Source organism: Lissotriton vulgaris, chromosome 6, assembly GCF_964263255.1.
Source record: "Lissotriton vulgaris chromosome 6, aLisVul1.2, whole genome shotgun sequence".
In the NCBI taxonomy this organism is placed as follows: domain Eukaryota; kingdom Metazoa; phylum Chordata; class Amphibia; order Caudata; family Salamandridae; genus Lissotriton; species Lissotriton vulgaris.
The window spans coordinates 741205626-741229931 of record NC_141694.1 but is presented as its reverse complement, the minus strand read 5'-3'; positions in this window follow the sequence as shown (position 1 = coordinate 741229931).

The window sequence follows — 24306 nt, the reverse complement described above, 5'->3', positions numbered from 1 at the left end:
GGTGTAGTGTGGGTGTATACCAGTCATGAGGGAGTGTGTGTGCCATTGTGAAAACTAGACCTGGAACTAAGAAATCAGTACAATGGAAATCTGGGCAATGTTTTGTCTTTGTTTTTTCCTGGTAGCGTAAGTGGAGTTGGCTGGCCTGACGTATGCCAATTTGCACGAGGTTCTAAACCATGATTCCGGAGCAATGGGCATGGTCCCATCGTGAGCTATATGAGAAATCAAGTGATCCAGGTGTCTGTTTTGTAGTGTTGACGTCACCCAGGTCTTAAACACAAATGTGTTATTATATTTGTAAAGTTCCACAACTTGGCCAACATGGAAGGTACTGCATATCACTGTCTCTATATTCGTTCATAGTTGCATTCATAAAAGATGGTGGACATGACGCATTTTTGCGATTATGAATGTTTGTTGTACATTCAGTGGAGTGTTGAAGCTGTAGTAATACAGGGCTGTGAAAGGTTTAAGTTGCAGTTTTTGGCCCATGAAGTGCAGCTAATATATATACGTATGTGGTTTTTCAGGTACATTGTAGAACTTGGTGCTGGAAATCAGTGTTCGAGGCTCGGAGTTGCGTCCACATCCTGTTATTGTAGAGTAATTACGTAATGTACTCGTGCCTGAAAATGTATTAGTTTGGTGTTGATTTTGCGTATATAAATATGCTAAAATAAAAATAATTTTAAAAAAAAGAGGTATATCCCACACTTACTGTCACAGGTAAGATGGTTACATACGCTATTTATCGCACAATATAATGTGGTAGGGCAGAGGAGCAGCATTTTACAAACACAATAAATACAGAGACACAGATAGATAGTTGAAGTGAGTATTGGCAGGTGTGCTTGACTCCATTTTATTACGTTTTTGTTGGTAACAAGTAGAATAGTAATCATGATATCATGTACAGATATTTAATCATAAACGCTGTACCAAGGTAGGAGCATTGTAAGTGAAATAATACACAGAAGATTCTATTGTAAAGAGTTCATGAGTTGTGGTGCACTGAGGTAGGGCCGGTTTGTGTGGAGCCTGCGATGATGCGTGGTCTAGGCAGACCGCACTGGTAAAAATGTGTTTTGACTATTGAATTTTGCCTTAACAAGGGCATGTGGCAATTATTTATGGTGTACTGAGTTAGTGGTACGTCTGGTATTTTTCGTGTGCTCACCCTGCGATGATGCGTGGTCCGAACGGGCTGCACTGAAATCATTCACTGTTGCATACTGGACTATAAGAACTTTGAGGGGGGGAGAAACTAGCATTGATGGTTATCAATTGCTGTGCAAACTAGGTGTACTGATTGCTCCCCATAACAAATAAGCAATTCCTCTTCCCGCAGTGCATTGTAACTTTCAAAAATTGGAGATGTATGTCTGGTGGCGATGTTGAAGGTGATACCCCAGAGGTACTTGGTTTTGCTGGTGGTGGAGGTACATTTTGGCGCAATCTTCTACAATATTTGTTATCATAGTTTATACGATGCAGCTATTGAAGGTGCTTGCACATACTAGCAGTGCAACAGCACTATTTGTTCTCTGCTTTAAATAAATCAAGGCTGAATTTCATGCTGTCTGTAGTGTAGATGAAAAGGTAAATTCAAGTCGTGAACCCTACTGTGCACAGTGTACATAGAAGCTAGTAGTCAGTACAGTTATAGAACAATGTTTCTTTTCACTTATTTTAACAAAATCTGAAAACATACTGTATAATTGTCTCTGCATTAAATAAATCAAGGTTGAATTTCCTACTGTCTATAGTGTAGAAGCAAAGGTGAATTCAAGTTGTAAACCCTGCTGTCCACAGTGTATATCTAAGGGAGTGCATCATCTGCAATTATGATTGAAGTGGAAGATAGAACATGTATGCAGCGTGCACTTTATTATTCAACTACATTTATAAGTGATATAAAACATTTTTTGAAGGAAGCATACTAAAGGGATATCGTGTTGGGTTTGATAGGTCGTATACTTAGTTTGGTTTCCACTGAGTTAGTGGTACCTGAAACAACAAGGTTCTGTGGACCCTGCAATGATGTGTGGTTTGGGCTAATAATGTTTTTTGTCTTGTGAATTCTGGCTTAGTAAGGCCATGTGGTGATTTTGTGTAGGTTTGAGGGACGCTACTTTGTTTGGTACTGCACTTTATAAATAATGAATGAAGAATCAGTTAATTTCTGCCTGAATACGGCCATGTGACGATGATTTGTGGTGCACTGAGTTAGTAGTACCTTTTGGACTGAGCGTGTACGTAACCTGCGATGATACGTGGTCCAGACAGGCTGCACTGGGGATAATGTTTTTTGACTACAGAATTTTGCCTTAATAAAGCCTTGTGGTAATTATTTATGGTTTACTGAGTTAGTGGTACGTCCGGTGTTTAGCGTGTGCTCACCCTGGGATGCGTGGTGTGAACGGGCTGCATTCAAAGCATTGACTGTTGCCTACTGGACTGTATGTACTTTGAGGGGAAAAAAGTCCCATTGATGGTTATGAATTCTCCAGCAACAAAATGATCAGAATTAGATGATTCTTCCAGTGGTGTAGCCATTTTTGTCTCCAAAAAAGAAATTCAGGTTTACAATGAAGAAAAAGTGAGGTTTAAATTGCGACCTATGCAATCCACAGTGTAGACTATCAATAAGTGTACCATTGCACATGCAACGTGAAATTTATTATTCAAGTAAATCTATAAGTGATATAAAAGAAGTTGTTAAAGGAAGCATTATAAAGGGATATTGTATAGGGTTTGATAACTGTTATACTTAGTTTGGTATTGTACTCTGCAAATAACAAATCAACAGTGTAATTAATTGTGGGCTCTGATGACCGCAGTGTAGGCAGGAGGCAGTGGTTAGCAAGAGCACACAACCACGTGGCATTGATTAGAGCTTAAGAGTATTGGTAATTTAGTGTGTGTGCAGCCAGCGATAATAAGTGTTGCACAGAGTTAGTGGCAACTGAAGCAACAAAGTTCTGTGTAGCCTGCGATGATGCATGTTCCGAGCAGGACGCAATGGTAGCAAAGTCTTTAAAATCAAGTTTTCTTATAAATCTTGGTTGTCCTTTCACCGGAGTAAGTTGCAGTACATCTCCAAAACTTATGATATATTTTCTTCTAAATAAGAGATCTGACTCAGTACGGTCATTTGGCGATGATTTGTGGTGCACTGAGTTAGTAGTACCTTTGGTGCTTAATGTGTACGTACCATGCGATGATGCGTGGTCGGGGGGAGGCAAAGCAATTGAAGTAATGTCTTTTGTCGATTGAATTCTGCATGAATTCCATTTAAAAGTGATACTGTGTCTTATTGCTGACATTAAACTGATTTTTCATCACAAGACACTATGCAATTCATGCTGTTCTGCACTTTCTACCACGATGCCAGAAGGAAGTTTATTGTTCCCCTGTTGAAAGAGAAAGCATTTATACAGGCTAAACCTGCTTTACTCTTCTTGCTACTATTGGAATCACCTGTAACAATGTATAGTGTGGCAAGTTTTCTTGTTGCTTCCTTTCGAAGTAGGAAGAAGAGACTTGCATTGTAGTCATGGGGGTTTTTAGGATAGCTGAATTATATTGACTATGAATTATGGATTTTAAATGAGGAAACCTTTTTATATGTTATTTATTGCTATTTTATGATACTTGAATGTACTGTATGCATTTTATGAACTGTTGAAATGTTTTTATTGTATATAGCATACTTTTATGATTTTTTGAAAAATCGAATAAAGTAGGAATGAACTGTTCACTCTTCTTTGCGATGACTTATGGTGCACTGAGTTAGTAGTATATTTGGCGCTGAGCTTGTACGTACCCTGCGATAATGAGTGGTAAAGGCGGGGGCTGTAGTCAGACCAATGTCTTTTCTCTATTGAATTCTGCCTGAATATAGCCACGTGGTGATGAATTATGCTGCAGTGAGTTACATTTACCTTTGGTACTGAGCATGTACGTAACCTGCAATGATGCATGGTCCGGTCAGGCTTTACTGGGAGCAATGGTTTTTGCCTAGTGAATTCTGTTTTAACAAGGCAACGTGGAGATGACTTGTGGTGCAGTGAGTTAGTGGTACATGAAGAACTCAGCGTGTGCGCACGCTGTGATGATTCGTGGTTCGGGCGGGTCGCACTGGTACAATGTCTCTTGGCTATTAGAATGCGTCATGTGCAAACGTCATTCCACCTGAATCGTGAGCCCTAACAATGTGGATTGAAGGCAGTTGTCAGCACAGATATCGACAAATGATTGTTGTGACTTATGTAAACAAAATCTGAACACATGCAGTAGAATTATCTCTGCATTACATAAATCAAGGCTGAATTCCCTACTGTCGGTAGTGTACATGGAAAGCTGAATTCAAGTTGTGAACCCTGCTGTCAGCAGAGTACATTTATGGCAGTAGTCCACAGAAATATCGACAAATGCTTTTTTGTCACATACGTTAAAAAAATCTGACAACACAGTAGAATTGTCTCTGCCGAAAAATAAATCAAGAATGAATTCAATGTTCTCTGTAGTGCATATCCGCTTCTGGTATCAAGTTGTGAACCCTGTTGATCGCAGTGTACATCTGAAGGCAGTACTTAGTACAGACATTGAGGAATGTTTTTTGTGGCATCCATTGACAAAATTGTCTCTGCCTTATATAAATCAAGGCTAAGTTGAATGCTGTCTGTAATTGTCTCTGCATTAAATACATGAAGGCTGAGTTTCCTACTGCTCAAACTTTAACAATATGTGAGGACATAGTACTATAGTCTCTGCTTTAAATCGAGACTGAATTTAATGTTTTCTGTAGTGCTGATGCGCAACTGGTATCAAGTTGTCAATTCTACTCACCGCAGAGTAGATAGAAGGCAGTTCTCAGCACAGATACCGATGACAAATTTAGATCCAAAGTTAAATTCAAGTTGTATACCCTGCAGTCTGCAGTGTAGATCGAAGGCTGTAGTCGATACAGACATAATTCTGCAGTGCTGTGGCGCTGAGTTTGCAATGGCCTGTATCGAGGAGGCACGCGGTCATCGCTGCAGCCAGGTGGCAGGGTGTGGACCTTCACTGCGGCGCAGTCTCTTCTCTTTGCAGAAGTAAACCACGCCCAAGGCCTAGCCTAAATATTTATAGTCTTACGTTGACGTTGTTTATGTTAGACTAGCCAACTCTGCTTTTGTTTCAAAGGGGGGGTGAACACAGCTACATGATCGAAATATTCCTCAGTGTCTGAGATAATATGGTTGCGTTCACTATTCAGTACACTACACGTATCAATGGTATATCTATACACTGAAAACCTTTTGGTTTGTATAGTGAATTGTGCATAGTATTTCACTGGTAGTCTTAGCGTTGTGTACATTATTGTTGATCGAGTTCTTTCCCTTATACATACTTGGTTGCCACATCTCTGTAGATTGAGCTAGTGCACTGTTGAGGGGATATAATATTTTTGAAAGGTCCGTTGTCCTATTTTGTGCAGCCTCTGAGGTAGTAGGGAGGAAGGGTTCGGGGAGGTGTAGTTCTGGTGGTGCTGGCGTTGGGTATTGTGATTTTCTTTGGTGTCGGAAGTGTAGAATTAGAACCTCTATCACATATTGATTTTAAATATGGGTGTGAGTTGGATGTAATTCACGCAGTACCTAGTTGACGTCCTTACACTAGTTAAATGTTGGTATTAATTTGTTAGTGGTAAGTGGAACTATTGCCTGTTTTTTTAAGTTGCATTGCAAATTTGGTTTCTTGTTGAAGATATGGGGAAGTGGTCAACATTATAATTAGGAATTGTCAATTAAAACACTTTTGAAATTCACTGAAAAAAACATAGGTTTCAGGCAGGTTATAGTTAAGAATTATCATTTAAAAAACCTTTGAAATTCACTGAAAAAAATATAGATTTCAAGCAGGTTATTGTTAGGAATTATCATTGAAAAAACCTTAGAAATTCATTGAAAAAAACCATAGGTTTCAAGGGGGTTATAGTTAGCTGAACATGATTTCACTCATACAAAACCATTGAAATTCCTCCTTTATAGTTAGTTGTACTAACTGTAACTCTTGCGTCCGCAATCCACTGGTGATGATGCCACATATTACATCATTCATGACATGTCCAGTGACATCACTGATGACATCACTGATGACATCTCAAATGACATCACTGATGACATCATCCAGTGAATGTGGTTTGGTTCGATATTTAAATATGTATTATATATATAACAATCTGCATTGAAGAATGAGTGGATGTATAAGTGTCTGGCATAGGATCCGCGCATTCTACTGATAAAAAAAACGCGGTCTCCCGCGCTAAATATTGTAATTTGCCCCCGGGGGGGCCAAATCCCGGGGGCATTATTAAAAAAATAGTGTGGGGGTCCCAATCCCCCCCACACTCACCAGGGAGTGACACCCCCGGGGCTCCTAGTTAATATATGCAGGGGACTCACGGGTACATAAACACAGCCCCAGGGACCGCCACCCCCTGGGGCTTCTTTAAAATGGGTAGGGGGCTCTCAGGCCCCCCAGCCCCAAGGGCCACCACCCCAGGGCTTTAAAACATTAGCTGGGGGGGCTCTGAGACCCCCAACCCCGAGGACCGCCACCCCGGGCTCTAATTTATTATATGCGGGAGGCTCATGGGCCCCCCGCAGCCCCAGGGACCGCCACCCCCGGGGCTTCTCTGAAATGGGTGGGGGGCTCTCAGGCCCCCCCAGCCCCAGGGACCGCAACCCCCCCGGGCTTCTGAAAAATGTGGGAAGGGGGCTGAGTTGCCCCCCTCCTGGAGCCTTGTCTAGTCCATGGGGACTGCCTCGCGGCTCCCACCCTGCCATTGCAAACTCTGCTTTGCTTAATTGAAGCGAGAGTAGGGAAACCTGCTCTCACTTCAATGAAGCATGTTAGCTGCTCCCCATATGGAATAGAAATGCTGACTCCCACAGGAGGCAGGGAGCCGGTGGGACCATGGGGGGATTGGGGACCACCCCACGGTCCCCAATAGTGAGGGCTAGCCCCGGGGGATAGGGTCCCTGGGGCTACCAGTGGCCCGGGAGGGGGGCCACACAGCCCCCCTCCGCATTAAGAAAAATATATATATATAAAAAAAGGCCGGGGCCGTGGGATGGGGTCCCCGGGGCCTTGAAGTGGCCTGAGGAGGGGGCCTATGCAGCCCCCCTCCATAAAAAATAAAATTAATTTGCAATACCCCGTGGGATGGGGTCCCCGGGGCGGAATTGGCCACGGCAGGGGGGCCACGCGGCTCCCTTCCCATAAAAAAAATGCAAAAATATATATTTGAGGATCAGGCCCTGGGGGATTGGGTCCCCAGGGCCCAAAAAAGTAAAAGGAAGGGGGGCCACACGGCTGTGTGGCCCCCCTTCCTTCAAATTATTTTTTTTTTTAAAAGACGCGATTGTCCCTAGGCCCCTCCCCCTCGCCAAATTACACTCTGCAAATGCGCCCTGTGACGCGTTTGAAATAGGGGAATGAATTTCCCTTCAATACTGGGGGTCCCTGGGGGCCAACTAGCCCACCAGGTACCTCCAGTAACCGCCACAGGGCTGCGTTGCACAGAGGTGCTCCAGGCCATGCCCCTTTTTACACCTCTCCGCAACGCAGCCTTGTGGCGCTTACTGGAGGTAACTGGTGGGCTAGTTAGACCCCAGGGACCCCCAGGATTCAAAGGGACTTAATTCCCCAACTTAAAACGCGCCACAGGGCACGTTTGCACAGTAGTGAAGGGAGGGGTGGGCCTGACTTCACATGTGTGCAAACACACCCTGTGGCGTGGTTTAAGTTGGGGAATTAATTCCTTGTCAATAATGAGGGTCCCTGAGGGCCAACTAGCCCACCCGGTACCTCTAGTAAGCGCCAAGGATCTGCATTGCAGAGTGTTGTAAAAAGGGGCATGGTCTCTGAACACCTCTCTGCAACGCAGCTACCTGGTGCATACTGCACGGACCTGGTGGGCTAGTAGGCCCCCAGGGACCCAAAGGATTGAGGAGGAATTCATTCTCTAACTTAAAATGCGCGACATAGTGTGCTTGCAGACATATCACCTTAGGACACACCACCTTCCGTCACCACTGTGCAAACGCACCCTGTTGCATGTTTTAAGTTGGGGAATTAATTCTCTTTCAATACTGAGGGTCCCTGATGGCCAAATAGGTCAACAGGTATCTCCAGTATGTGCCAGGGAACTGTCAGGTGTTCAGAGGCCTCTCCCTTTTTTACACCCCGTTGCAATGCAGCTCTGTGGCACTTACTGGAGGTACCTAGAGGGTTGGTTTGACCCTAGGGACCCTTAGGATTGATGCATTTATACAGTGGTGAAGGGAGGGGAGGGGCCTGATGTGATGTGTGCAAACACGCCCTGTGGCACATTTTAAGTTGGGGCCAAGTAGCCCACCAGGTGCTTCCAGGAAGCACCACTGCGCTGCGTTGCAGAGAGGTGGTGCAGGCCATGCTTCTTTTTACATCTTTCTGCTACGCAACTCTGTGGCGCTTACTGGATGTACTACGAATTCTGATTTACTCACCTGTTATCAGGAGAGACCTCAGTGCAGCATCTCTGAGCCCAGTACTGATCCTGAAAAGTAATTCTAACCATACTTACCAGTAACTTGAATTTCCTTCCATAGGCTAACATTGACTAGTTTCACTTGGAAATTGTGGAGTTTTGCAACTTTAAATATTCAACTAAAATCATCGAACAACGAATTCCGATTTACTCACCTGTTATCAGGGGATAACCCAGCACTGACACTGAAAAGTAATTCTAACCATACTTACAAGTAACTTGTATTTCCTTCCATAGGAATCCATTTTCTGGTTTCCACCAGAAAAGTTTCTAAGTGTCTATTTTCACAAACTACAAATATTCCTTAAAAATCGCCTGTATGACTTAAACACATTCTTTCAACTGTTTACAGGAGATGCACCAGTGATGGATCCAGGATCTACCACTGAGTAAGAAAAAAAAGTAACGATAACACTACTTACTTGCTAAGTGAATTTTCTCCCATAGGATAACATTGGTGATTCTATGTGAAAAAGTTTCTGTCAACTTTTAAAATACAATAATATTCCTTAAAAACCACTACTGTAACCAAAACGCTTTTACTCAACTGTTTACAGGAGATGTTCCAGGACTGAATCTAGGATCCAGTCCTGTGGCTAGAAAAGTAATCCATGAAGTAACTAATTGCATGTAACTAGAAATTCCCATTCAGCTCAATGTTGCATTGTGTTTGAAATTGTGTTGTCCATTGCAACAACTGTAGCTACTGTACTTAAAACTCTATTGCCTATTGGCAACTTATTTAAACTAAAGTAATTCGTTCTGAGAAAGTATATTTTGTAATGTAATGTATAATGTAATTATAATGTAATTTAAAAAATACAATATCTAAAAATAAATAGTTTTAAAAAATTTAGTAAATCAGCATCAAAAAAAGAAATATAAGAATTAATACATTTTAAAATTGTCATTTAAAAAACCTTCGAAATTCACTGAAAATACCATGGGTTTCAGGCCTGTTATAGTTAGGAATTAGCATTTAAAAAACCTTAAAAATTCACTGAAAAAAACATAGGTTTTAGGGGTGTTATAGTTAGCTGGACATTTCACTCATACAAAACCATTGAAATTAATCCGTTATAGTTAGTTATACTAACTATGACTCATGCGCCCGCAATCCACTGCAGATGATATCACATATTACTAAGTATGGGCGAATTTTGCTGATCTACGGTCTGCGAATTCGCCAAAAAATCTGCGAATTCGCGTATTTTCTGGTGAAATCGTGGATTTGCTTTGCGATTTGCACTTTACTCAACTGGAGTACTTTCTACTGGTTAATCAGTAAGTGCTACCTCATTGTGTAAATGTATAGTGCTTTTCCTACACTGCAGCTGCGTAAAGGGCCGGAAGATTTGTCTCCAGGGACCATGTGTGCCTGTATCTTTGCCACCGCGCCAAAAGGCGGCGAGGTCCCTTCTGTCCATCAACTGTGTTTTTTGCAATTTTCACCTCTTGTGTAAAGGGTCAGAGAGCGAGCAGGGCAGCAGGTGAGGAGAAAGCAGCCTCCTGGCCACAGGAACTACACGGGGATCACGCTCGAGAAACTCATGGATGCAAAGACCTCCCTCCAGTATTACAGCTAATTTTCGACGGCAGATATGGGGTTAAAGCACACTTCAAAAAACAAGAGAGGTACTAAGAGTCTATGAAGTGAAGGACTGACAGGACCAGATTGTGTCCAGTATAAGTGTTCAGATCAAACCGTTGATCTTGAGCACATGACACTATTATGTCATAGAGGTGAGGAAAGGAAGATACAGGGTTTAGAAAGTTAGAACCTAGTACCCATCCGCCCACTCATCAGTGGAATTTCGTCATCTGGGTTGGTGAAAAGAAAGGTGTCCTATGGGCTTTTCCTCAGGGAGAGTCTGAGGTAGCCAGACGTTGGACCCTTAAGAACCACATCCAACCAACAGAGGATAGTGTGTGAGTGGAAGGGGCAAATAAATTTGCAGTGCTCAGAAAAGAAAAGAGAAGGAAACTAATCCTAGTGATTAAAAATACCTACTATGATGACATAAGAAAAACTTTTATTCGGTGTGACCATCAAAGTGGTATCGTTAAAAACAGTATGCTGATAGCATGTAAGGAATTGCTATCTATCATGTGTGTTAATTGGTCGACATGTTTCAGCCTATACCGGCTTTCTTCAGGACCTATGATAAGCTACTGCAACATATACTTATCGTGAGTTGGAAGTTGAACATGAACAATCTCCAACAAATGAAGATGTATCTCCTCCTGTGCATAAAAATGTGGGAAACAAAAAACACAGTGTTAAATATATACAAACTATGTAGTGTTTACCTCAACCTCTTGAAATACAAAGAAAACATAGTCTTCACTCACCCCAATTGTAGGGAGAAAAATCACTCTACACGTGTATACCACAGACTGAGACACTGGAGACGGTTAAAACACTTCTAGAAGATTTTTCGGCGGATATTGCAACTCCCATCCATTTTATAATGGAGCTGGCAAGAATTGCCATGACCGAAAACTTTTTCGCCTTCGAGGACTCTCTGTATTTACCGATCTCGGGGACATCTATGGGCAGCAAATTCGCACCCAGCTTAGCGAATCTTTATGTTCATCATTTTGAGACCCAACAGGTACTGAATAACACCAATCCACATCTTCATCATTTGAAGATGTGGAAACGGTACATTGATGACATCATAGTGGTCTGGCAAGGAGATACACAATCCCTCTTGCTTTTTCAAGACTGGTTGAACGGACAAAACCCTTACCTTCGGTTCACATTAGAGCACAGTAAAACTGAACTCCCCTTTCTTGATTTGACAATCTTTCCACAAGAAGGGCATTTGGCCAGTTCTCTATATCGAAAACCTATGGCACGGAACTCATTGCTCAGATTTGACAGCCATCATCCCCGCTCCCTGAGGGAAAATCTTCCTTTTGGCCAGTTCCTCAGGGTCCGGAGGAACTGCTCTGACACTGTAGACTTCCGTGCAAAAGCGAAGGATCTCACTAGCAAACTGAGAATGCGGCGATATCCTAAATCTCTGGTTCACAAGTCTTTCAAACGTGCTGCCAATAATCATCGTGAGGCCCTACTTGAACCACCAGTTGCTAAACCACCCCTCGACAGAATAGTGTGTGTCACCACATATAACACCTCTTCGTCTAAAATACAGAAAATAATTAGACAGAAATGGCGCATCTTGAATAGCTCTGGTGAACACATCTCTCTACCACTGTTCTCTTTTAAGAGAGGGGCTAATCTTAGAGATGCTCTTGTATACACAAGACCTTGTGATGACATTGCAGAATCCACTCCTAACCTATGGAATCTTCCTCCAGTGCAGGGCCATTATCCTTGTGGCAACTGCTCAGTGTGTGCCCAAACCAGCAAAACCCTGGAAGTCGATATCGGCACCACTATACCCTGGAAACTAAAACGTCACACAAACTGTAATAGTGACAAAGTCATCTATCAGATCACCTGCCCTTGTGGCTTAAGGTACATAGGGATGACAGCAAGAAAAATCAAACTGCGCATCCAAGAGCACAAAAGTACAATCAGACGCACAAAACAGGCTACCCGCCTTACCTCACATTTTCTGGAGAAAAAACATCATCCTGATGAAATGAGGTGGTTAATCCTGGAACAACCACACATACCCAGTCACATCACAGACATTTCATTGTTCCTTCTGAGAAAAGAGCAAAGGTGGGTCTACAAACTGCGAAGCGACACACAAGGGCTAAACGATGATATACCCTGGATGCAACTGTGAGCATCCTTCTTTAACATCATTATATGTACAGTTCACCTTGGTTTTGGGTCACCTGGGGCTAACATTCCAAACATGGGTGCACACCATCTCCACCTCATTGGTCCCACATGGGAGGTTGTCAATGTCTTGGCCCGCTCTCTCTGGTCTACAGAATTGACTTCCCATTTGATATTGGCACCATGCAAATTTAGCCTGGCCCAACATTGGTGTTATACGCAGCCGCAACCTAGGGATCGCACATAGCAGTGGACAAGCCGCCGACATACTGCCTTCCCTTTGGTATACACGGCTTGGCCGGTCGATCTGTCTATTCATTTGTTTATATTCGGATACAACCCGTTTGACATGATAACTTCCTTTTTTACACACCATCGGATGTATACATGGAGTGTAGATGAACATTTATTTGCTTTCTATCATCTCTCTGCAAACCGCGGAGCTCTTATTGAAAGCGGACCTGTTCTTTAACATATTATATTGGCATTATGAAAAGTAAACAAAACAACCCCCTTTTCTACCAAACAGTGCGTGATTGGTTGCAAGTTCACCAATCACGCACCTTGTGCCAAAGCCCATTTAGACGATTCCCTGACATACTCGGAGTCATCGGGCGGCGTACGTTTTCCATGCTAGTGCTCTTCATGCAGTCCTCAGATGAGGTCGTTCTCTTACACAGATGTATGATCACCATGAATGACTGATAGAAAACTAGCGGTACGTATATTTCACACAGTTCCGCACATTAAGCCTCCATCCGCTGGCATTGGTTTAAGTCTTAACCAATGAGAACGCGCCATGAGGTTCGCGCCCCTGCAGGCTTAGCTTGCATTGCCACTATTGGTCGATTTCTGACAACCAATAACAACGCACATACTGAGAGTTCTCTCTCAGGTCCGCCACCGGCTGTTATTAACAGCCATTCTCAGTGAGCCAGTCACCTCCCCCTCGGCTCAGGATTCTACCCGAGGTAACGACGGAGAGGTGAGTTCTTGAGCGCTCCATGCTGCGCTTCTTTCTGAGAGGGCTCTGAATAGGAAGACTCCAACTCCCTTTGATTTAACTTAACGCTAACAACATAGCATGGCGGTTTTTGGCCCTCTTTGAATAACTCCACTGGTAGCATAACCTTGGAATATTAAGGGGTTTGATACAATTTTTAGAGATGAATTTCACATCAGCTCCTCAATCCAGCCGCCTCCCTATGCCTTTTGGTGTCACTGTTTGCAAAAGTCTAAAACATAATGCAGGACTTATTTAGTTACTGCATTATTAATTCTTATTCTCGCACTTACCTTTTCAGTGCGTGGCCTCCTTCCAACCTGAGCTGTTGCCAGGCGAGGTGAGGTTTTTTCTCCCTACAATTGGGGTGAGTGAAGACTATGTTTTCTTTGTATTTCAAGAAGTTGAGGTAAACACTACATAGTTTGTATATATTTAACACTGTGTTTTTTGTTTCCCACATTTTTATGCACAGGAGGAGATACATCTTCATTTGTTGGAGATTGTTCATGTTCAACTTCCAACTCACGATAAGTATATGTTGCAGTAGCTTATCATAGGTCCTGAAGAAAGCCGGTATAGGCTGAAACATGTCGACCAATTAACACACATGATAGATAGCAATTCCTTACATGCTATCAGCATACTGTTTTTAACGATACCACTTTGATGGTCACACCGAATAAAAGTTTTTCTTATGTCATCATAGTAGGTATTTTTAATCACTAGGATTAGTTTCCTTCTCTTTTCTTTTCTGAGCACTGCAAATTTATTTGCCCCTTCCACTCACAAACAATCCTCTGTTGGTTGGATGTGGTTCTTAAAGGTCCAACGTCTGGCTACCTCAGACTCTCCCTGAGGAAAAGCCCATAGGACACCTTTCTTTTCACCAACCCAGATGACGAAATTCCACTGATGAGTGGGCGGATGGGTACTAGGTTCTAACTTTCTAAACCCTGTATCTTCCTTTCCTCACCTCTATGACATAATAATGTCATGTGCTCAAGATCAACGGTTTGATCTGAACACTTATACTGGACACAATCTGGTCCAGTCAGTCCTTCACTTCATAGACTCTTAGTACCTCTCTTGTTTTTTGTAGTAGTAGTTGGGGGACAAGGTACTCACATTGTCTATAAACTAACTCCCCTAGGACCCCCCAATACTCTGTTGTATTTTTGTTAAAGCACACTTGCCCATCCTCGACCGGCTTCACTAATGTTTTGGGCTGATTAAAAACGTTACTGAATTTGAACTTCAACTCTGGCACCTGCTACATCTGTAAATGCTTCCTGTTGAGGTTTAATTTTTGTGACAGAAGCCTCGTGCCAGAATGAATCCTGCCCTGCATACTTATCCACGAAGATGCCACCGTTTTGTGCAATACCTCTACTCAACTGGAGTACTGGCTAATCAGTAAGTGCTACCTCGTTGGGTAAATGTACAGTGCTTTTCCTACACTGCAGCTGCGTAAAGAGCCAGAAGATTTGTCTCCACTGACCATGTGTGCCTGTAACTTTGCCACCGCGCCAAATGGCGCCGAGGTCCCTTGAGTGAGCTGTCCATCATAGTTGGGAAAGGGCGGGAAAAAAGTTTGATACTGCTAGTGTGTGGTGCGGGGCTTCTATGTGTGTGCACATGCCTCTTGTGTAAAGGGTCAGAGAGAGAGCAGGGCAGCAGGTGAGGAGAAAGCAGCCTCCTGGCCACAGGAACTACAAGGGAATCGCTCTCGAGAAACTCATGGATGCAAAGACCTCGCTCGAATATTACAGCTACTTTTCAACAGCAGAGACGGGGTTAAAGCACACTTGCCCAGCCTCGACCGTGCTCACTAATGTTTTGGGCTGATTAAAACGTTACTGAATTTGAGCTTCAACTCGGGCACCAGCTTTATTTATCTGTAAGTGTTTGCTGTTCAGGTTTAATTTTTGTGGCAGGAGCCTCGCGCCAGAATGAATCCAGCCCTGCATAGTTATCCAGGAAGATGCCACTATGATGGACAAAGGTGTCCATCATAGTGGGGAAAGGGAGGGAAGACATTTCATACTGCTAGTGTGTGGTGCGGGGCCAAACGGGCAGGGCTTCTATGCGTGTGCACATGCGGCTTGTGTAAAGGGTCAGAGAGCGAGCAGGGCAGCAGGTGAGGAGAAAGCAGCCTCCTGGTCACAGGAACTACAAGGGGATCGCACTCGAGAATCTCATGGATGCAAACCCCTCCCTTGAGTATTACAGGTAATTTTCTACAGCAGAGCTTGGGTTAAAGCACACTTGCCCAGCCTCGACCGCGCTCACTAATGTTTTGGGCTGATTAAAACGTTACTGAATTTGAGCTTCAACTCGGGCACCTGCTTAATTTATCTGGAAGTGCTTCCTGTTGAGGTTTAATTTTTTGTGACAGGAGCCTCGTGCCATACTTGTAACTATTCTCTGACCCTGCTTTGAGGGTCAGAGCAGGGTCAGAGAATAGTTGCAAGTAGGCAACGAACTCTGGAGGTGCCGCTCAGGAAGCCTGTACAGGGTTACAGCAGGGGCCCAAGTTGAAGTTAATTTCTTTGTACCAGTTTGTAAATGGTTACAAAGAAATTAGCTTCAACTTGGGCACCTGCTGTAACCCTGTAAGTGCCTCATGGAAAATTCGTCCCGCTCGCGGATTCGCAGATTTTTCTGCAATTTTGTGAGATTTGCGGATCGTGAAATTGCTGAAAATCCGCAAAATCCACGAGCTGAAGGAATTTTCGGCCCACAATTACATATTACATCATTCATGACATGGTCAGTGACATCACTGATGATATCACTGATGACATCTCAAATGACATCCCTGATGACATCATCCACGTGACAATGAGATACACCTCATCATACACTAGTATAACCTTTCATCTCTCACTATAAAATATAAACTACCATTTTGGAAACCACTCACACACCAACACAAGTTTTCCCAATTTTATTTAAAAAAATAATTTTTTGGGGGCCATGGAGGTCCGTTTGGGACCCCTGAGCAGGCCTAGGGGGGTCAGAGCATTTCTACCCTGCCCCCTTTTTGCATTTTGCACACTTGTGGCGTGTTCTACAGCGCGTGAGGGGCATGTGTGTGATCTGCACTGTGTGTGATATGTGGTGTATTCTACAGAGCGTGACGGGCATGCATGTGATCTGTACTGTGTGTGATTTGTGTTGTGTGAAGTGTTCTACAGCACGTGAGGGTCATGTGTATGATCAGCACTGTGTGTGATTTGTGGTGCGTGGAGTGTTCAACAGGGTGTGAGGGGCATGCATGTGATATGCGCTGCCTGAGAGTTAAGGGTCTGGGTGGGTTTACTGACCCCAGGTTGTTGGTGTTGGTGTTAGTGTCAGACGGTATTTGAAGTGCTGAGGAGGCACAATAAAAATGTCAGTGCCTTGCTTAGATTTGAACTTACAGCCCCTTGTGCCCGGCTCCTCCGCTTATGCTGGTCTTCCGGTTTTGTTCAGGTTTTAATTAAATTTAAATTTAAAAGACCAGTGTATCCCAAAAATATATTTGGACAGTAACAATAATTCTGTAGAACTAATCTGTAAAGTACATTATAGTTAATTAATTTACCATCCTGAAGAAATGTAGTATACTAAAGTGCGATGTGCAAAGCTACAATCATATATGTTTGCTACGACAGTCCATTGCTGTTTAAAGTGTTGTTATGTTATGTTATGTTATTGCGTATTTGTTAAGCGCGCAGCTACTCATTAGAGTGTCCAGGCGCGGTATTCACCTGTTACAACGCATTTTTTACAACGCACTACCACTACAACGCAGGCATTACAACGCATACCATTACAACGCATAGCGCTGGGGGGCGCTCTAGGATAAGAGGTAAGTTTAATTTACTATCCAACACCTTCCCTAGGGTCCACGGGGACTGGAGTTAGAATAGTAAATTATACTTACCACTATCCAGCACCCCAAAGCGCTATGCGTTGTAGTGGTATGCGTTGTGAATACCGCGTTGTAATGGTATGCGGAGTAAAAGTATGCGTTGTAACGTCATACATCCCCAGGCGCTAGCGGAAACAGGACATTTATGAAAATAAGTCCCAACTCACGCCATGCTACCTTGTTGTTAGAGTCTTAGTCGATATATATATATATATATATATATATATATATATATATATATATATATGTGTATATATATATATATATATATATATATATATATATACACATATATATATATATATATATATATATATATATATATATATATATATATATATATATATATATATATATATATATATATATATATATATATATATATATATATATATATATATATTACCTACTGGGGGTCGCCAGTAGGTAGTTATAGTTAGGATCTTTTTTCAATGCAAAATCTCAAAATTCTATTTGGAATAACTTTGGCGCCGGTTGACGAATCTTCCTCAAATTTGCCTCGTGGAGCTCCGGTCCTTCCTTGAAAGTTTCGGGGGGATTCGTCAAGCGGGGGCCGAGATAAAAGGGGGTCCCAAAACGTGTTTTCCCCATGTTAATTTCCATAGGGCGGTCAAACTCACTTTTAGCCCGAACGGCTGAATGGATTTGCACCAAACTTGGCAAAATTGTAGGGACTGGTAGCCTGATGTGCCTTTGCTATGTTTCAAGATATGTGCTCCAGTGGTTTTTGAGTAATTTAGGTTCAAAAAAATATATATATCTATTGCAACGCCCCGGTACGCGCGCGCCCGGTACGCGCATGCCACGCGACTTGCGCACAGAAAGCTGATTGGCTCTCGGGTGTCTGTAAACATTCGAAACAGTCCGGAGCGTCCGCCGTCTTGTGTCTCGGTAGGATCGAGACACAAGAGGTGGCCAAAGAAAAGGGGGAAATGACCATAAGGGGGCAGGGTAGACCCACCCTGACCCCCTAGGTTTGATGTGGGGGCTATAAAAGGGCCCCGCAGGGCAAAAAAAAGTTTGTTTTTTTTCAATTTTTGTGGAGGGAGCGGCCGGTACACGCACCGGGGAGCGCACCGGGAAGCGCACAAAAGAGAAAAAAGAATGCCAGAGTTTAACATTTTTAGCAATATTTTATAAATGGGAGGTAGTTCTGAAAAGAACTTTTTTTTATTTTTTTGTTGTTTTATATTTTTTTATTATTTTTCTGAACATTTTGTTTGTATTTTTGAACAATTTTATATTTTTTCTGTGTTTTTTAAGGGAACAAACAAAAAATAGGGAATTGGAAATGGCTCAGGAGCAAAAAAAAAGAAAAGAATTACTGCTTCCTTTTCTTGCTGCATTGGTGGTTGTCCACAGCATTATATATTAAGGTGACACTAAATTCACCATAACATAATGTTTTGCCACAGAAAATGCAAACAATTTTGATGGTGCCAAATTTTTGTTGAATATTTGGCACCATTTGGCGTCCTTCAAGACCAGAAAGTGAGTGTGTAGAAGAGGAGGTGCTGGCCATAGGGGGTGGGTTGTTTCGAAGTTCCTGTACTTCAGCCTGGGCTAAGTTATTGGGATGCCACCTCTCCATGTGGCGGATCATGGTAAAATTACCAAAAGAATATTTAATTTTGGGATTGCCCCTGGAGAGGACTTTGCCACAAATAAGACAGGTGACTTTGGGGGCGTTCACCTTTTTCTGGTCTGCAGGAAAAGAAAAGAATTGCCAAATAAAGTGCACTCGTGCCTTTGCCTTGGTTCTTCAGGCAGGAAGCGCCTTGGTTGTTCCTCTTCCTCCTCTTCTTCCTCCTCTTCTTCTGGTCCTCCAAGAAACTGTGGTGGTGGACCTTCTTTTCTTGGTGGTGGTGGTGGTGGTGGGGGTGCACCAGCTGCAGCTACAAGTGATGCCATTGTTTGCTCAAAAATAGCCATGTCATGAATGATGTAATATGTAACATCATCAGCAGTGGATTGCGGGTGCGCGATATATAGTTAGTGCAACTAACTATATATGCGAATTTCAATGGTTTTGTGTGAGTAAAATAAGGTTTTATAAATGCTAATTCCTAACTATATATATATATACAAATATATACATATTCACTGAAAAAACCATAGGTTTCACACCAGTTATAGTTAGGAATTAGCATTAAAAAAAACTATTAAATTCACTGAAAAGAACATAGGTTTCACACAAATTTTACTCGCATAAAACCATTGAAATTCCCACATTATAGTTAGTTGGACTCACTATAACTTGCACGTGCAATGCACTGCTGATGACGTCTCATATTACATCACTCATGACATGGCATGACATGACATGGTCAGTGACATCACTCATGACATCACTGATGACATCTCAAATGACATCACTGATGACATCATCCAGTGAATGTGTATCTTTCTGAAAAATAAATATTTTTTATATATGTATATCTAAAGGTTGATGGAAGAATAAATGGGTAAATAAATGTCTAAATGGATGTTGTTTTGTGTAAAATTGATTGGTTAACTGACTTATTAAATGTATCTTGGTGAATACATATATTAGCGAGTAATGTTTAAATATTTAAATATCTGTATCTGTGTCTCACTTTGTTTATTAGTGGCTGCATGGGTTGGTGAGTAGCTACATGAGTGTGTATATGGGTTATTAGTTGTTTTTTTGAGTATCAGTATCAGTGTCTGTATGGTTCGGTGGGGGATATTACTTAGAGCACAGATGCATGAATGAGTGACTCATTATTTGTATGTATTTTGAAGACAGCATGTGTGCAAGACTGTATGGGTGGATGATTGTGTGTATGGGTGGGTTAGTGAGTATGTGTTTTTATAATTAATTGTTTAAGAGAGTAAATATGTTTCCGTTTCTGTAGAAGTATGTGTAGTGGTGTGTGTATATAGCAGTATAATCAATAAATTGATAGTTTATTTGCATGTGTGAATTTGTGTGTGAGTAACTATATGGATGAGTATTAGTGTTTAACAGGATGTATAGATGTACGAGTACATATGATGAGTAAGTACATGCATGAGTGACTATATAGAACTGTTGGTGAATGAGTGGATGTGTATGTAGATGTTGGAATTACCTAATAAGTTTTTGTAATTGGTATTGGTTTCTCCTTTTTTAAGAAAATGTTAGTTTCTATTTTTGAATGTGTGTGTCAAAGGTTATTTTATGCTGATAGGAGGTCTGCCACTTTGTCACAAGGATGTTGTCATCAGTGATGTCATTTGAGATGTCATCAGTGATGTCATGAGTGATGTCACTGACCATGTCATGAGTGATGTAATATGTGACGTCATCAGCAGTGCATTGCACGTGCAAGTTATAGTGAGTCCAACTTACTATATCGTGGGAATTTCAATGGTTTTATGCGAGTCAAATTTCCACCTAACTATAACTGGTGTGAAACCTATGTTTTTTTCAGTGAATATATATATATATCTCCCAACAATACTGCGAAGATTAACTCAGCCTATCGATGCCGGTGACGGCTCATGGCCTCCGGTAGCATTCACTGATCCATCCAAGTTTTTCACAAATACTATATGGCAAAGAGACAAAGTGGTACATCAAATTAGCACACCGGTATATTTGTGTACAAAGCAGTGGTGGGTGATATGGAACGGGGGTGGCGGTGTGGGCGGATGGGGGGGTTGACTAATATTTAAACACTTACCTCTGGTCGCCTGCCACGTCTTTCCTTCACAGTCCTTGAATCAGGAAGCACCCAGGCCCCCCATAGCCTGCATGACTGATTGTTTGTATAATGTACTGTAGAGGTGACTCACTGCATGCTGTAGCAGCTGCATTAGGGAGTGACTAAGTGTGTGAATATCTGTATGTGTAAGTAACATCATGTAGTAGAAGATGGTGTGTTACTGTTTCAGTGAGTTAGTGTGTGAGTGAGTGATTGAATAGTGGGTGTATGATTTGTACAATCAATGTATCTGTGAATGTGTCAGATGTTGTATCAGACTCTACCTTGCTGTATAGTTTTACCGTCTAAATTTGCTGAACTAAACTGAAAGTAATATTTACGACATCGGCAAAACAAAGTGGTGGCAAGGTATGCCAAATGCCCCTCATTTATAAAAACACTCTCTAGGGGTATGTTTAAGAAATATTTCTGTGGTAAAACAACTATTTAGAGACATCTAAAGATGTAGCACTCCAGATATTATTGAAATAGAACATAAATATATATTAGTATTTCATTTACAAATTTGCAGAAACATTACAACACAAATTGGCCATGCTATAACAGTGTATCACAACACAGCAAAACATTTCCCCTTTTTTTTGTCCTCAGCCGTCATACTTTTACACCATAAATGATGTACTATATGAAGCTTCATCCTTGAACAATGTGGGAAAATCAATTATATGGATTGTATAAACAAATCCTGCACAGTATATTACTATAAATAAGTAATACTATGCATTGAACTCACTACGATTAATTAATCAGGTGTTTTACCTATAGTTAGTACACTAATCTAAACAACAATATCATAAAAATATGTGCTTTTCTATTATAGCTCATACAATATTACTAATTAATATAAACCACACATTAATTTTTGAGATTCTTTTGAAAACAGCATCCCAGATATGTTCAATAATGTCTAAATGTAACCCCGGGCGGGTACCTACGCTCCACCCATGAAGTTTGCGTAGTTTTGCCTACTCCGCGTTCCCCTGTGAACGCGGAGTTCAGGCAAAACTATGACTACTTGGCAGAGGGCAGTTAGCCAGCCCCTCCACCCTCCCAAAGTTATTAAAAATAATAAAAAAGTCACTTACCTGCCTTGTCTTCCTCGGCTGCCTCCTCCTCGCAATGGCTGCTCTTTCCTGCCTCCTCCTCGCACTGAATAACCCCTATGTGTATGTCTTGTGAATGTGCATGTGCAAGACGTACAACATAGGGATTATTCAGTGCGAGAAGGGCCTCAAAGCAGAAGCGCTTCTGACATAACTGTCCTGTTGTCTCAGTGCTGTCATTTTGCCCCGATTGATGTACATTACCGGCGTGTTACGGAGTTTCCCTTTGTGCCCCAGTCCTGATGAGGCCCAGATGAAACAGGCTGAAACACGTCACCTTTACTGATTAGAGGAGCCCTTATAAATTTGATTTATAGCAAAAGGAATCACACAGCATTATTTAATATTGAAAGGGGTTGAGATATATAATTCCCCCGATTGGTGTTGGTCCAAGGGTGATCTTTCTATTATGGGTTGCAAACTGTAGTTGTGAAAAAAAGTTATTTTTTGGCAGTCCTTTAAGAAATTAGGGCAATAAGGATTCGTTTTGGACAAAGACATTTTGATGGTTTATGTATGTTGAATCCATGCGTGTATATATTTTTTTAGCACTTTATTTTTATGTATGTGTAAATATTCTATTTGTTATTACATTTAGACAAATATACATATAGAAACAAACATCTGGATCACGTACTGGTGTGTGTCTTTTCTGATTAAGACAAATTGTTTGAGGCTATTATTGTCCGCTTGAGGGAATAATTGAAGTTTCCTTCAAATATTGAAAATATTTGCTTATCGATTCTGCTGCATCAATCTTTGTTTTTGCTGTTTATATCATACCTACAGCCTATATCAGAGGTCAGTTATGTGTACTAAAACATGGGCTTATGCCTTGGAAAAGACCTTTTTCATGTAAAGTCAAGTTGACATTACAGTGCACAGATACCGTTCCGCAGTAGTAGGTCTGACCTAAAAATACACACATACTCTCTCTCCATGGTTAAAGAACTACTTGTCTGCATGGGTGACTAGGTTGTGTAAAACTTGGCTACACATCTGAGTGAATGTAGGAGTCCATCTGTAAGAGTGCCATCAAATGTTTATGTTAATATGTCTATATATGGCTGTCTGTTTTACTAACTCTATAGCTCTCTGAATGTGTATGCAAGTGGCTGAATGAATAGCTGAGTGCCTGTACTGGCGAATACTTGGGTTTGTAAATGTGTCTGTAACTGTCTTTGATACTGCTGGATACATAAATATTTTCTGAGTATCTCAGTGAATGTATAAGTGGCGCTGCACTGTCTCGCTACATGAGAACTTGTCATCCTCCATATGTGTTATATCTTGCTTTTGAGAACATGTCTATCACTTGCAGTAAACGTGCACAGACAAACTCTGAAGTAGTAGGCCATATCTCTGTTGTGCTGCTACTTGCCTATATATGTGAGTATTGGAATATATTTACGGTGCCTAGGGGTCTCAAACACACCTTTGACTGACTGAGACTTTAAAGTTCATGTCACACCTTCTAACCACATATCCCTCTGGCATATGACCCACGTACACCCTACTTTAGGGGTAAGTTGTTTATAGTAAAAGTAAAGTTGCAAATTTGGCAAGGTATTTTGAATGTCAACTCAGCCTAGCAGTAAAACTGCAGAATCAGGCCCAACCCATATGTTTAGGGCTACTTGTCTGCATGCGTGATTAGCAGTATCTCTACTTCAGTACACATCGAAATAAATCTATCAGTTCCTCTCTGGTTATGTCAAAGAGTATGTATCTATATTACTAGCTGTCTTACTATCTCCAGGGTCTCTAAATGTATATGTAGCTGCCTGTATGGATTGCTTACTGGCTGTATTTGTGAACCCTGGGATATAAAACTGTGTGTGCAACTAAATTTCCTGAATGGGCACCTGCCTCTGTCTCTCTCTAACTGTTTGTATGAGTACCTCTCTGTTTTCTTTATTGGGTGTGTGAGTTGCAGTATGGGTCTGATACTACATATATAGTTGGACACATAGGTTTGTAAGTACATATATAGGTTACTAAACATAAAACTACATTTAACTAGAAAGCACTTTTTCCTATTGCCCACCTGAAGCCTACCATACAAATGAGTTATACATAATTACTGCTGCATGCATAAGTTCTTTATAGGTAAGTGACGGAACCCCTAAATACCTCAGACTCTGTATGGCAGACTACATGAGTAATATTTGTTTCCTACATAAGT